The sequence below is a fragment of the Tupaia chinensis genome, unplaced genomic scaffold (genome assembly GCF_000334495.1).
Source record: "Tupaia chinensis unplaced genomic scaffold, TupChi_1.0 Scaffold146705_1, whole genome shotgun sequence".
NCBI classification, from domain to species: Eukaryota; Metazoa; Chordata; class Mammalia; order Scandentia; family Tupaiidae; genus Tupaia; species Tupaia belangeri.
In genome coordinates, this window is record NW_006206561.1 from 746730 (window position 1) to 752479 (window position 5750).

Consider the following 5750-nt stretch of genomic DNA (forward strand, 5'->3'; position numbering starts at 1 on the left):
TGTACCCATATTGCAATTCTTTATTTCCAAAATAAATGCTATTTCATTTGACTTTTGTGTTTGTTTGTTTGTTTCTTTAAGTTAATGCTACATACATCTCTCAAGTTAATTCTGCTATTTGGCACAGTTATGTATTGGGTTGTTGGAAAAGTCATAATGTATTTTTTCCTATGTTTTTCTGTGTAGAAATGCATCGTGATTTTTCTGACACCCCAATATATTAATATATATGTTGTGTTTTCTCTACCACCACTAATTAAAAGAAAGCAAAACCTCTTCAGACTAGTTTCATGGTCTGATGGGTAAAGAGTGCCAAATCCCACATGGGTGATTGTGTGGTTCACTCTCCCCAACCCCCACCTCTAGTACCTTGAAAACCATGCTGGATGTGTGTGCATGTATGTCCAAAATCCTGGAAGAATGAAGAAATGGGGAAGGGATTGTGGCATGACCCTTCCCTACTTAGGGGATGTTTTCTCCCTCTTAATTTTGTTGTCAAGTGCACATGCCCTCTGACAAAAATAAAAAAAGAACTTTAAATTTATATTTCAATTTCTGTTTAAAAAGAATTTCCATGTACATCATTCTCTTATTCTCTTGGTCCCAGATGAAAAGACTCAGGCTCCAAAAGGCCCAAGCTTCACAGTTTTCAAGTAGTTAGAGCCAGGATTTGAGGCCAGATTTTTAGAATTCACACCCAACGTGTCTTTTAAAATTTGTTTCCATCACATCATTCTCTGTGTGCATAGGTACCCATGGTGGGGGTGACTTCAAAAAGTTTGTGGGAAAATTCAATTAAAGTATAAGTTTATCTAGATGCAAAAAATATTTTGAAATCTATGCCTTATTTTTTCATACTCTACATTTCCCACGATCTTTTGGGATACCCCTTGTAAAAGTTGCCATGAAGAGAGTTAACAAAAGAATTATTTTTGGCTGACATTTAAAATGTTGCTAATCATTCACTTCAGATGTCCAGTGAACATACTGTTTAGCTTTTCTAACAGATTCACCTTTGTAAATCTTTGTCACCAGCCAACTGGAGGAAAGGCTGTCTAACTCAATCTTATATATCTACATTCCTCTTAACATGGATATTTAATACATTTTGCTAGTAGCGTTTTTGAGGTATAAATACTATAAAGTTTACCCATTTTAAGTTAATTCAGTGTTTTTCCCTAAATTTAAAAAGTTATACAATCATCATCACCATAGTTCAATTTTAGCATATTTTCTTCATCTTAAAAAGATCTCTTAGGGCCAGCTGGTTGTGTGATGGTTAGAGCACTGGACTCCCACATGACCAACTGTGGTTTGAGTCCTGGACCTGGCACTTTGAAAATCATGCCAGGCATGTATGTGTGCATGCCCCAAATCCTGAGAGGAGAAAAGATTGTGGTGTGGCCATTCCCCTTGAGGGGTGATTTCTCACTTTCCTTCTCAGTATTTCTCTTGGTCTCCCCCTGGCAAGTGCACACACCTTATGGCAAAAACCTTAAAAAAAAGTTCATACATATTTGCATTTTTTATCATTTTCAGTGTCAGGCTATGACTATTTTCTGTCTCTTTAGGTTTGCATTTTCTACACAATTTATGTAAATGTTGGGTCATGTGGTAATCCTACATTCAATTTTTTTTAAGGAACTGTCATTTTTTTTTTGGTTATTTTTAGAGGTTTTTGTTTGTTTGTTTGTTTTTTTGTTTTTTGCCATAGGGCATACATGCTTACTAGAGACAGAGAGAGAGATACAGGAGGGAGGGGGAGTAAAAAAATCACCCCCCAGGGGAATAGTCATGCCACAATCCCTTCTCCTCCATTTTCCTCTTTGGAGCTTGTTCATGCAGGTACTGGTACCCAGTGTGCTTTTCAGAAGGTCCTGTCTGAGACTTAAACCACAGAGTTGGCCATATGGCATCTAGCACCTTAACCACCATGCCACTTCCTGGCCTCAAAATGTTTTTTAAATAACTACAATATTTTGCATTTGCATCAATTATGTATGAGGGCTCTGATTTCTCCACTTCATCACAAATATTTTTCATTATGTTTTTTTGATTGTAGCCATCCTTATGAGTATGAAGTGGTAACTAATTGTGGTTCAAATAACATTTCCCTGATGACTAAATGATGTGGCACATTTTTTCATATGTTTGTTTTCTATTTGTATATATCCTTTAAAAAAATGTCTTTTCAGATCCTTTGTCCATTTTTAGTTGGGTTCTCTTTATTATTTAAGTTGTGAGTTCTTTAAGTATTAAGGACAAATATTGTTTATCAGATGTACAATTTGCAAACATTTTGTCCAAGTCTGTGACTTGTCATTTTCTTAATGGTGATGGTGATATTTGAAGCACAAATTTTTAAAAAAATGTTTGATGAAGTCCAATTGACCTGTTTTTTTATGTTGCTGCTTTTATTTTTGTTGACGTATCTACAAAATATTTGCCTATCTCAATGTGAAAAGATTTACTCTAATGTTTTCTTCTTTGTTCTCCTCCTCCTCCTTCTCCCTCCTTCATCTTCCTTCTCCCTTTCATTGTCCTCCTCCTCCTGCTCCTCTTCCTCCTCCTTCTTCTTCTTCTTCTGAGAGAGAGAAAGAGAGAGAGAGAGAGAGAGAGAGAGAGAGAGAGAGAGAGAGAGAAAGAAAGAAAGAAAGAAAGAAAGAAAGAAAGAAAGAAAGAAAGAAATTTGCTATAGGATATGTGGGCTTGTCAGAAGGCAGAGAGAGATAGAAAGAGATAAATCACCCTCTAGAGGGAATAGTCACACCATAATCCCTTCTCCTCCATTCTCTTCTTGAGATTTTGGGCACACACACACATGTACCTGGCATGTGTTTGAAGCTACTGGGTCCAAGATTCGAACCATGGTCGACTATGTGGGATTCCAATGATGTAACCATTATGCCATCTGCTGGTCCCATGTTTTCTCCTTCTAAGTGTTTTACAGTTTTAACTCCTACATGAAAATCCATGGTCCATTTTGAATGAATATATATGTATGGTATTAAATATATAAATCTTTTTGCATTGTCCTAGCACCATTTGTTAAAAAGATACATTTTTTCCTCAGTGAAGTATCTCTGTACCTTTGTTTTTAAAAAAATCTACTAACCATAAATGTAAGAGATTTTGTTTATTTCATTGATCTATGTGTCTATTCTTATGTAGTACCATACTATATTATTAACTATAGCTTTACAAGGAGTCATCAATAAGTTCAGGAAAAGTGCATACTGTGAAAAGACTATTAATGGATTTCAAAAGTTTTGTATCAAAATATTCATACTCTAATTACATTTTCCATGGACTTTTTGAAGAACCCCCCCCATGTAATAACTTTTTTGTACATTTAATCACTGTACATTCTTACAATGTACAGCAACGTTTTTTTTCTAGCATGAATATCGTACATAGTGGTCAAATCAAAGACATTACAATGCACACTGTCATCAGCAGGTAACATTTCATTTTGGGGTCTATTAAATGTGTTAGTGTTTGGTTTTTCCCCATCCCCTCAGTCATATCCCCTATTACCCACCAACTCCTATACTGTCTCTAGTATCTACAGTTGCCATCCTTGTTATTATACTTTCTAATTTTTCAGTTTCTGCTATAGAGCACAGACATTCATTATACACAAGTGGGGACATACAATACCTGTCTTTCATAGTCTGGCTTACTTCACTTAGCATTAAATCTTCCATATTCGTTCACTTTGTATAAAATGTCAGGGTCTCATTGCTTTTTATAGATGAGTAGTGTTCCATAGAGTACATGTACCACATTTTTTCAATCCACTCATCTGTTCTTGGACATTTGGGTTGATTCCAGGTCCTAGCAATTTTGAATAATGCTGCAATAAATATGGATATGCAAGTGTTTTCCCAACTGAGGGTTTTCCTATCCTCTGTGTAGATATCTAAGAGTGGAATTACTGGGCCATATAGTAGTTTTATTTGTAGGTTTCTGAGGAACTTCCATGTTGTTCTCCACAGTGGTTGGATTAATTTACATTCCCACCAACAGTGTAAGAAGGGTCTCTTGTTCCCTCTTCCCCACAGCCTTGCCAAGACTTAAGCATTCTTATCAGCACAGATAAATTTAAAATATTTTAGAATATTTGAAATATTAAATGTTCAAAACAATAAGGAAATATAAACAATGTACAAATATACTCACTTAGATTACAAAATCCTGTTAAATTTCTAATAAAGAGGAATAATGTGTACAATCTTCATAATTAAAGTCATTGGCTCACTTTGCATAGCATCAATTTACTTCTCAGTATGTTATTAAAATATGTTTTCCAAAAGGACATTTTACTAAATTGTACATATCTACTTCTGAACACCAGGACATAAGCCATTCTCATTGGGATTAAATGGTATCTCATTGTGGTTTTGATTTACATTTCCCTTATAATAAGAGATGCTGAGCATGTTTTCATGTTTATTGGCTATTTATATGTCTTTCTTGGAGAGTTGTCTTTTCTGCTCATTTGCCCATCTTTTTATTGAATTGATTATTTTGGGGGGGTTGGGGAGTAAGTTTCTTAAGCTCCCTGTATATTCTAGTTATCAGTCCCTTATGGGAGGCATAGTTTGCAAATATATTCTTCTACTCTGAGAGTTGTCTCCTAATTTTAAGTATTGTTTCTTTTGCTGTGCAGAAGCTTTTTAATCTAATGTACTCCTACTTGTCTATTTTTGGTATTATTGGTGGTGCTTTGGAGGGTCTTATTTAAGAACTTAATCTTTGCCAACCTTGATGTCTCCAAGATATTTTCCTGTGTTTTCCACCAGAGTTTTATGGTTTGAAGTTATATGTTTAGATATTTGATCCATTTTGAGTTAATTTTAATTAATGCTGAGAGATAGGGCTTGATTTTCATTTTTCTTCAGGTGGATATCTGGTTTTTCCAGTACCATTTGCTGAAGCGATTTTCTTTTCCCCACTGGTTTGTCTTGTGCCCTTTGTAGTAAATCAGTTGGCTGTATGTTTTGAAGTTTATTTCTGGGTTCTTTGTTCTGTCCTATTTATCTACCTGGCTATTTTGTGCCAGTACAATGCTGTTTTGATTATCACAGCTTTGTAATATATTTTGGGGTTAAGGAGTGAGATGCCTCCTACTTCCCTCTTTTAGCGCACTATTGCTTTGGTAATACAGGGCCTTTTATGATTTCAGACAAATTTTATAACTTTCTTTTTCTATTTTTGTGAGGAATATCTCTGATAGTTTGACCAGAATTGCATTGAACCTGTACATTAATATGGGCTGGATTGAAATTTCGATTATATTAATTCTTTCAATCCAGGATTGTGAGCTGTCTTTCTTCTTTTTTGTATCAGTCTCAATTTCCTTTTAAAAAGTTTCATAGTTTTCCTTGTACAGGTCTTTCACTTCTTTGGTTAGGTTTATCCCTAGGTATCATTTTTGTGTGTGTGTGTATGTGGCTACTATAAATGGGATTTATTTATTCAATTCTATCTCAATTTTTTCATTGTTAATGTGTAAAAATGCTGTAGAATTTTGTATGTTGATTTTGTAACTTATCACTTCACCCTGTTCATTTAGCACTTCCAGGAGTTGTTTTTTTGTGTGGATTCTTTGTGATTTTCTATGTATATAATTCTATCATCTGCAAATAGTGATAATTTCACTTTTTCTTTTACTATTTGAATGCCTTTTATTTTACTCTCTTATTTTTCTGCATCGGCTAGGATTTTTAGTAATATGTAGAAAAGGA